The 10,846-nt window shown below is 35.7% G+C and overlaps 1 protein-coding gene across 1 annotated transcript in view; it reads right to left on the reverse strand.

Moving 5' to 3' along the window:
- Positions 1-6,909, reverse strand: part of ADGRV1 (adhesion G protein-coupled receptor V1) — a 259,448-nt gene extending 252,539 nt beyond the window's left edge. The window contains exons 1-5 of the mRNA XM_050328544.1: positions 6,838-6,909; positions 6,583-6,752; positions 4,153-4,306; positions 1,404-1,584; positions 839-953 (exon numbers count right to left, since the gene is read on the reverse strand). The gene's annotated coding sequence lies outside the window, so the exon portion shown is untranslated. The remainder of the gene's footprint in view (positions 1-838; positions 954-1,403; positions 1,585-4,152; positions 4,307-6,582; positions 6,753-6,837) is intronic.
- Positions 6,910-10,846: the final 3,937 nt, after the last annotated feature.

The raw sequence follows: 10,846 nt of genomic DNA on the forward strand, positions 1-10,846 counted from the left end.
GTACACCCCTCAATTCTTTGTTTGTTTGAATATCCTTTGCTTTGAAAACTTTGTTTAAAACTTTGTAAGCTAAAAATGGCTCTGCTGCAAGTAAACCAATATTGAAAGCACCAACAATGGAATCAATGGGCTCTAGTTTGTTTGTTTGTTTTGAAATCTTGCCGTTTCCTTTTATTGGCATCATCTGAAAGGAAAGACCAGGGAAGAGGGAGTTAGAAGAAGAAACACATCCCTGAGAAAGAACAGAGGACTTGAAGGAGCGAGAAGAAAAAACATCCTAACAAGGGGCTTCAGACAAGTGTATTTTCTCTTTATATTTTAGTTTCTGTTAACAAAGATTTTTGTGTTGTATCAATGCCATTTTGTTTTCAGTAACAGGCAATGAAATCTTAATCTGCAAATACTAGAAAGCAAAAATAAATGCTGATAATGAAATTTTTATCCACAAATACCAATAAATTGACATTTGTTTTCACTTGTGACATCCAAGTTTCAGAATTCTGAGCTAAGCACTTATTTGGATGCAAGTATCAAACATGGAGATTCTCAGAATTTGGAATTTTGGTCCTGCACAGATTTCCATACAGCTTTATCTATCACCTTTTCTGGTCCTTTAGCTGAAGCAGGCTCAAATACTCAGAATTAGGAACACTAAGTAAGTGCATAGCTCTTTCCTAGATTAATCCTTAATTGAAATATACCAGACAAATTATCTTTACATCTTTCCTCTTTATAAATAAATCACTCCGATATGAAACAACACTTCAAAATAGTAACTTCTACCAGACACTATTCCAATTAGTTTCAGTGTATAGGCCGACATTGAGGCTGATCTTACCTTTTTTCACAGAGAGATTATTTTCCTACAAGAAATTCACTAGAGCCTGATGGTTGGCTTTGAGGGTTTTTAAAGTGAATTTTCTTTGAATGATGGTCCATGGTGCTGAGCAGTTCTGCAAGACAGACCACATTAGAGGTGACTACAAACAGTTACATTCTTCCCTGTACATGTGCAGCTGGCTTGATTTTTGATTCTGCTTAGATATTTGTTTTCAAGGATGATGTTTAGGATGCATTCCCCTTATTCTTTCTCATTACTTCTTCTCAGTGTGATTCACACAGGACAGCAGATCCAACTGGCAGTATTGCAAAAAACAGCATCCAGAACTACAGAACATGACCTTAGCAGCAAAGTCTTCAGGGAACTATGCTAAAAGTCAGGGTTCAAAAGAAGGCACAACTGACCAAGACATACCATAGAGGTGTGTTCATATCAGAGCCTGACTAGTCTCTACTATCAGGCTTCTGACCTGCTATTCTATAACATCTTAGGATCATGTTTGAGTTGTCTCTTCTTCAAAATATGAAATGGGGTTTCTGATCACTTTCTGGTTGTCACCCACCTGCGTTCTCTGGAAATTCCTGTGCAGACACACCATGCCAGAAAAATGCACAACCATTGTCAAGTGTCATGTGGTGCCTCTTCAGTAGTACCAGGCACTCGCTCTACTCTCTTTCCTGAACATCCTTTTGTAGGGTTAGGAACACTTTAATATTAAAATCTGGATTTTACGGCATAGCTTCCTGATGAATAAACAAACATGTAAGAAAGAGCAAAAGATACACAAATGCAAACAATACTAATAAACTGAGAAGACTAAATGACAAAATTTGAGTATTATGCTTCTGACTGGGTTGTTTATGCCAGACAAATTGATGTGGAGACATATGCAAGTAAATTCAGGTTTGATCCTCTATTTTTCAGAGATGTCCAGGATCTAAGAAAAATGAAAAGTTCCAAGCAGATTGTGCTCTTTTTCAATGAACAAACATTAATTTGTTTATGCTTCCTTTCATCAGATTCATAAAGGTTAACCTTTTTATGGTACAGCCTTTTACTTTTATACTGACACAGCATGGTGATATTAACATTTTAAAAGAGCTTTTAACTGAAAAAATTGAAGTATTCCTATTATTAGGAAAAAGTAAATGGTCCCTGGTATCTACTCATGAAAGCTTGCTATATTTTAAAACACATTACAGCAAAAATGCTATCATAAAGTATTAACCTTTTGATTAATGAACTTAGGCTCTCATTTGACAAGACTTCCACAAAAAGTTAGATGACTTTTTAAAAATGTTAATTTAAATGCATTAAAGTGTAAAAAAATGAACAATTAATGAGAAAATAAGTTCTTTGTTTCAATTTATTGCATCTCGGATTTGGATGATCAAGCTCTAGTAGGCCATTTTGACACAATTTATGTCATTTTCTATCACTATGATGACACAAGAAGAATGCCACCTCTGAAGGGATGGTTTGGTCTTACAAGGTTCTATAGCTGCTTTCAAGCCACACTGGATGCTTGTGTGTCACATGGAAAAACAGCAAGATGAAAATCTGGCATGAACTGTCTTCTTGTTCCTGTTGTACAGTTACTATTGTTAAATAAATTTGGAGTCTTGTTTCTTCAAATCAAGAGCATTCAGCTCTTCATTTGTAGCATATCACTAATGATAAACACTGTATGCAGCAAATCAGAAGCTTTTTCATAAAATATCCATCAAAACACCCAACTTGAGAGCATGTCAAGTGTTAGACTGTAAATTCAAAAAGAATGCTAAAAGTGCATTTTTCTGAAGATAAAACATAATAAAGATGTTAAAGCCCCTCCATAATCTCTTGCATCTAATTTGTTCCTAATTTCAAAGTCCCCAAAAACTATTTAAAGATAAAAGCAAGAGGATTCCAGCTGCTGCATACAACTTAAATTGCTTTCCCAATTCACAGCTAGGTATTCTGTTTGCTTCCTTTCAAATAAAGAAAATACTACTTAGAAACATAAAAAACCCTGGTTTTCAACGTAAGGGTTGACTCTTCTTTTTTCTGAAATTATTTAAGTGAAACATTTTCTCACTAGTTGCTTACTTTTCTCCCTCAAAATCAAAAACAAATTACCTGAGTAAATGTGAAACTAAGTACCTACAATAAACACAAACTTTTAATGAAAACCTGTAAGGCCAGAATTTCTGTCTCAGAAGTAACTATCTTCCATGTTCATAAACTTATGTTCCTGACTGCATGGAATCCTGGCATCCATCCTTGCTGTAATATTGTGCCTGAAGAGGTACTGCAACATCTTAGCATTCTGATGCTGAGATGGTGCTTCTGAGGACTGTCAAACATGTACAGGAGAAAACAACTAACAGCTGCTAACACAGCGGATAACACACACTCTTTTCAAAGTTGCTCTGTAAAGGAAAAAATGCAACTGTTCTCAATACATCTGCTTTCAGTTTAATTTACACTTTGTGCTTCAAAGGCCTTCAGGATTCCCTTTTATTAATGCAATTCTTGATCTGCAACATTTTTAAGCTAATGAAACAACTATATGTCATTATTTTCTATTATTTTTCTAAAATGTTATGTATTTATATGTCACTTTTCCCTATAATACCTTTAATTTGAGTACATTAGGTGCAAGAAGATGGATCATCAAACCACTTAATTATTTTAATATTGCAAACACCCTGAAACAACTGCATATAAAAGTTCTATACATGATTTATTATTCTTTATCTAGATATTGCAGAAGTGTGCATTGATGCAATAACATCACTTGTTACATAAATATTCCTAGAAAAACATAACGCATGTAACGGTACTATGAAACACACTTTTACATGGCCTTTTAATTTATGGCATTCCAAATCAGAAGAGAGGTGGTTCAGACAAGAAATAAAAAGGGATATACAGAGGAGAAACTACTGAAATGGATGTTTAGGGTACATGGTATAAAATAATAAACCCCATATTCTTTAAAATCCATGTAAGATCAGTTCACTTGATCTTCTAAAGTTGCTTCCAGTTTATGCCCACCATGTGTGGTGCTTCCCCATGGTTTGTTATTTTATTTCAATGGCAGACGGAGGAAACCAGCAAAGCTCAGTAACCATACTGCATAGCACAATGTAACCATGGAAGCATTTGTCCACTTGTCAGAGCCTGTCCAGAACAATTCAGCCATTCATTTCATTGAATCAATATTGAAGCTTTTAAGATTTATTACTCGAGGGAGGAGGAAAACTAATAAAACAAACTCCTTGTTGCTTCCCATTAAATACATCTTGTCACAGTAGGCATATTAATACCTTGTAAACACTTTACTGATGCCGTGTGGGCGATGTTACTGACTCTCCTGATGAAGATTACTCGTAGTGCATTTGCATTCACATGCCTGATACTCACTGAAAGAACTTAAAGGTTTCTGACATGTTCTGCTGTCCCATATAGAAGCTGAATCAACTACAAAGACAAAAGTTGTAAGAAAACAAGGGTAGGAGGAATCTGTTTTAAAATTCATGAAAACGCTCCCTTCGAAGAGTCTATTTCTACTAGATCACTCTCTTATTTATGTCATAAACCGAACACTTGTAATCATGTTAAGTGCTTGAAAAAGTTGAATGGAATGATCTATTTTACAAGTACTAAAATATACTATAGTTACCTAAAAATTACAAAGGTAAAACTGAAAAAAACATGTTTTGTATGAAAACCAACTATTAAGCTGTAAACTGATAAATATTCTAAATTACAAATAGCCATAGTACACAACAATATTTTTTGTTGTAAGCAACTTTATACCGAAAATTTGGAAGGAGGCATAGCAAGATGCTTACAATTACAGGATCATTACTACTATTAATATCAGGAGTAGGGAGTATTAATTCAATAGTGAAAACTGAAGGTATCTTAAATACAGAGTTCCAGTATTTATCCACACAGCAGGCTGCAAATGTCACACCTGCTGCCATATCAAAGATTTTCATGACCCTGAATCAGACTCTTTACCAAGAGACAGTCCCTCTGCTCCTGCTCCAACTCCCTTCTACTATTTCCTCTCCCTTTTGTAAAAAGCTGCTCAGCATATTCCCCACTATTCCAGTCATAAGGAGCTTAAAACAAAGGATGAAAGTAATGCTAGGACATTTCAGAGAACTCCCTTGCTTGCCTATAGGCCTCTGTTCACATGGGAAGAATAGCAGAGGGGTGGAAGAGGCGGCTGCACAGCTAACAGAATTGCAGGGGTGTGTAAGGGCACTTTTCCACTCAGTGCAGCGACATCAAAGGACGGTCTGCCAGGGAAAGCTTCTCAGCTGTAGAAATGTACCAGTGCAGAATACATCCACAGTAGAAACTGGTAAGAGAGTGGGCTTGTAAGAAGGGAAAGTCTGTATCAATGAAGAATTAACCTTATCCACAGTGCCACCAGTAAGGGTGAATTATCTGTATCAAGGAGGCCAAAGGAAGCTTCTGCCACAGTTGAAATCCTAATGATTAAAAAATACCACGTAACATTCGACTCCTGCCTGTGGCAGTAAAAACTACCAAAATCCTTAAGCTTTTTCTGTATAAAAAGTCAGTATTCTACACTCAAGTCTGGATAAGCGCAGATCTTTGTGCAATAGTATAGTAAAAATTAAATCCAAGACAAAATTAAAACACAAATGCAGGTTATGATAAAGGGAACTAGAAAGCAGACACTTTAAATTATGCTATATAAATTACAGAAGATTAAAGACATTAGAGAAAACCACTATGTTGGCAAGACAGTGACAACTTTAATAACCATATTTTAAATGTCCATAACAATCAATTACAAAAATACAAAAAGAATTTAAGACTATAAATGTGGCCTGACAGCAAAACTAGCCAAAATAATTTAAAGGTTCATGTGGTATTTTACGTGTAAGGAGGTAAAAGAAACTAATGGAGTAAATCATCCTGGATTAATTCTTAAGAAGGTGAAAAAATTAATAAAGAAAATAATATCTTATAAAAATAGTGCAATTTGGTTTTATTCTGAACTATTATAATTTGAATGACAATAATTGTGCTGGTATGGCAGAACTGAATAGTTGGAGGGCTTACTTTTTAATGTCATTACCACATAGTAAAGACACAGTGCAATCCTAGTAAGCAGTGAGTCCTGTTTAAATGGATTAAAAACTAGCTGGTGGATGTTAAAAAGCATTCTGCTGTAAGATGTTATGAATAAAATATATGTTTGTGGCAGAGTAGCAGAGAGAAGACTCTCCTGATCAGGCATGAAAAATATTACACTGATTATATGGATCACTGTGACTAGACTTATTGCTAATACAGGATCTAAATATTGTCAATGCAGTACATAACATAAGCAAGTCTAAAGGGTTACAGTATTAGCAGGCTCAGCAGGAAACATACAGTCTTTGACCTCACAGAATGCACAAATACAAAGCAGCAAAGCAGCTATGGAGCTACTTTAGGATTTTACCTCCATATATGACCAGAGCTTCATGCTTTTACTCACTCATCCAAAAGTGAGTGCTCCCTGCCTTTGGGCTGGACATAACCTGCAGGCATCCCTACGGAGCTGAATTCCCACTCAGAAGCTGCCTGCAACATTGGGAGATAGTGTTCCCCATTACCCCTATCTCCAGCAGCATATTATAAAATGTTGTAAGCCAATGTGTACCAACCCGAACTGCAATCATCTGAGCTCCCCCACTCCTCCTGCAATTCCCACCTGGTGTTCTTACCTCAGGACAAATCCCATTGCCAACCAATGATAACTGCAAGAGGGGAGGAAGTGAAGACATCTTTGGTCCCTGCCTCAGCATTTCATCATGAACAAATGAAAAAATTTCTATTATGTAGTTTAGTTCAACAAGGGGTAAAAATAGATCTGCTGCTCCTCAACACTCTCTCCCTGTAAATACAAAAATCACAACTAGATGTTTGTGATGTAAGTATTAGCAGAAAGGAAGTGACAGTATTACAGTGATACAGCTCACCTGGTAAGGTGGCTCCATTAAAATAAGTCATGTTAACACTGCTGAATACCTTCAAAGCTAAAATATAGGTCTTCTGGACCATTTCAATCTGAAGAAACTCAAACAGAGAAAAGGCTCACCATAAGTGTCCAATGTGATTCTGTGACAGGGAAAAAAACCAAAACAAAAACCACTGTAATCTTCAGACACACTGATCAACAGCAGATTAGTGACTAGCAGTTGGGGTGGTAGAGTCATTTACTTTTGTATGTAGTACAAATAGGGAGGATATTTGAAGTTGCATAAATGGTGTCCACATTTTAAAAGCAATGCTGAAACCCACAAAGGATCCAAACAAATCAAATTACCAAAAACTGAGAGCTAGAGAAAGCAGAGAACAGAAGATAACAAATTCTGAATGTTTAATTAATTAAAAATAAATGCGGTAAAGACTTGAGGACAGTGCAAAAATTCCCTCAGAGAAAAAACAAAATGAATACTGAAAGGGTTTTTTACTTTATTAGGGGAAAACATATCAAAAAGTAACAGCTATTCCTACACTTTATTACAGCAAAAATCATCCTGCAAAACCAGGAAGGAATATATGATAACCTTTGAAAATCACAAACAAACAAACAAACAAAAAACCCCAAGGAAACAAAACAAACAAAAAAGACCTTCAAAAAACCCACTTCACTTATTACACTACAGAAACAATTATCAATAGAGTTATACCAAAAGGAATGCAGAATCTTACAGTAAAATTCACCTGTGAATAATACTCACCTCTGAAAAAATTTTCAAGAATCTATACTCCATTTTTGCATACTGATTTTACCATAACTGACAGATTTTCTCATTCAGAGGATACTTGAGCAGAATAAAGTAAATAAATAAATGTAAATCAGATAATAAAATAAAAAATAAATGAATGTAAAATAAATGTAAATCAGAAGCAAATATGCAGTTCTTTACAGTTTCTTGAAAACTAAACATCAAACAACCAATGCACCCTACTGGCTGCATTATGGAAGACACACACAGTATATTTCTATTTTGAATACATAATAAATTTAAATAAAATCCATTTTAAAAAGTAACTGATTCCCATCAAGTAACCAGAGGGAAATAGTAAATATATGAAATACAGAGTAGGGAAAATATAGTCTCAATCCAATGACCTTTTTTCATTTATTCTCATTAAAACCATAACACTACTAAACTAAAAAATTAAATTTTGTGGTCATTATTAACCCATTCTTTTTATTGGAACCTTGCTAACTAAAAAGGGTTTGGGTTAGTTTTGAGGATCAATGATTGGACTTAATGACCTTAAAGGTCTTTTCCACTAATCTAAACAATTCTATCATTACAGCTAAACGTATACATGCAAATATTTCCACTGGAGAAGAGACTACACAGTGTATGTACATTTAGCATTATTTGTTTCTTGCATACTTCTAGCATTCTTAAGTAACTCCTCTTACTGCTTCCTACAGTCACAGCTTAATGACTTTATTTGGTCTACAGTGGAGCTGCAGATCTATGTCAACATTACTATTTCCTGCAATTTTCCTACCATTCCCAAGTACCAAGCAAGGAACAGAGACAGACAGGCTGCATATTTATTTCTATGTGATTCTCTTACTGACTCATAACTAATCATGCCATTCAAGCAATTAAAACTTACATTTAGATAACTGACACTAGCTATCTAAATGTAAATCTAGCCCTGTGTTTCCAAATCATATAATGACTTACAAAAACAGTGGTGACATGTGACATGTAAGTAGTTTCCAGCTGGAAAGAGTATTTCCGGAATTTTTTTAATTAAAAATTACTAACAAGTTATACCAGCCCTCCTACATCTCCTTTATAATTAATTTCTATTAATTTATTAGGATCTTTTTAATATTCCTATGTATATACTTCATAGCTCTAATCAGGCTACACAAGATATAACCTGACCAAGGGGAATGTGGTACTGATCTGTGCACTTGCTGTTGGAATGCCATGGAGTGATTAACACTGACCCCGTTGCTCACTGAGAATGCACTATTAGGATATGCAAAGTAACTTACACACGAATGGAGAAAGGCTGTATTCCTATTAGCATTCATGGCAGCTCCGGTCTTGTTCATCAAGTTTGGAATATACCCTTTTGTTATTGATGGGAAAATGTCACTAGTTACAAATGGTAACACACAGGGGTGCAGCAGGGTCAAAGCAAACTCCAATATTTTCTTTCGCCCTCTAAGGTAGAGTGTTGCTTCAGCAGTTTTTTTTGACCTGCTGGTACACCTTTTTAGATAAAAGAAATGGTGAAATTCCCTGTCCTAATCTTTTCCACAGCCACAACATCCAAAGATTAAAGACCTCCAAGAGGATATGCCATTAGTGGTGTATGATGGGACAATCATTAGACACCGCTGCAGACATCACTGCATATGAAGTCTGCCTTCAAACTCCTCTCCAGGTCCACCCACCGCTCTGACTAGTCTCATAAAACAGTCTTTCAACAGCATGAATAGGGTCTGAGTCATCAGTTTCCCAGCTACAGACAACTACAGTTGTTTCACTTCTACTACTGAAAGTTTTCTTTAAAAAACAAAACAAAACTGCTTCGTGTTGCAGATATCCCTTGCCAGATGTGGCATGACACCTCTTTATAGATGCAACCCTCATTCACTAGGTTAAAACTAATTTTCTTCAACCTGAGATCCCGTGAGAAAACTCACAGTTTATTGGGAATTCATTCAATTTTGTCATCTTAAATATTGGTCTTTCTGGAAATACAGTTGGTGTCCTCATATTTGGCATCCTCAGAAAGACATAAAATCATTCTGGGACTTGTACAAGTATGTTCACACATTTGTCATGTTATCTGACTATCCAAGCTTGTCTTTGTTGGAGTGAGGCTGTATCTAAGTCTTCAGTGCAGCTATGCTAATCAGCACAAGCTGTGCATCTGATCCATGATAAAAATAGAAGGCTTATTGCTGAGCAGGCTTTGACTGGGAAGATGCTATGAAAGAAGAAAAGAAACTGCCCTTCAAGGAGACATCACGCTGTTCACTGTTAATTACGTCTAGAACACTCAACAACGAAAATGTTATGTGGGTCCAAGTGCCAAGAAAATATCCCTTGTTAGGTTACTAAATGTTTTGGAAATTGTCTCCTGACTCGTAAGAAACTTTGGTTTGAGGAAATTCTAATTACACTTGGTATCTACTGCAATATTTTAACAAATGCAGAATAAGAAAGCCTGAAAATTACCTTCTACTAGCTAGGCCCAATTTCCTGCAGGCAGGAAATCCTGTTTAAATGTTAGTACTATTCCATGGTTCTCCGCAAAGGGCAGCAATCTGGGCAGACTTCCTTGAAATGGCCAGATCATCATTTTAGGCTGACTACTGTACCTGAAAATATTTATATTCTTTCAGGCAAACCTTCTCTTACAACACAGAAATTCTATGCTCTTGAGAGAACATCCACGTGAAAGGTATTGCTTTTCTCGTAGATGTTATTTAGCTAGGGAGTACCTAGACAGCCTTAGGAATATTTTCATTTTAATGGATCCATCCCTCACTGACAATAGAACACTATTTTAAGGCAGATATAGATACATGTATGTGTGTGTATATATACATATATATATATATTTATCCTTTAAAATAGAGTGAGACACAAGAGAATGCTGCACTTTGATATCTTATTTTACAGTGTCTGGAAATGTGGCTCCAATTAAGCTTTTGTGGGTGTGAATGTGACACTCAATAGAGCTACACAGTTGTTAGCTCTTACGTTTATGTCCCTCAAACCATCTAGTTTTCAAAACTCAACACCTTTCTAGCCACTTTGGCTGTTCAGGAAAGCCTGGAAACATAACAAAACTCAAAAACAGAAAGGAAAAAAACCTTTAAGATTGGATTTAATCTTTACAGGAACTAGACTAGCAAATGTATTTGTCTTCAGCAGCAATGCAATCATTTTTACAACATATTTAGCCTAATCTTAGAGTTATCAATTT

The sequence above is a fragment of the Myiozetetes cayanensis genome, unplaced genomic scaffold (genome assembly GCF_022539395.1).
Source record: "Myiozetetes cayanensis isolate MyiCay16 unplaced genomic scaffold, myiCay2020 scf4, whole genome shotgun sequence".
Classification (NCBI taxonomy): Eukaryota; Metazoa; Chordata; class Aves; order Passeriformes; family Tyrannidae; genus Myiozetetes; species Myiozetetes cayanensis.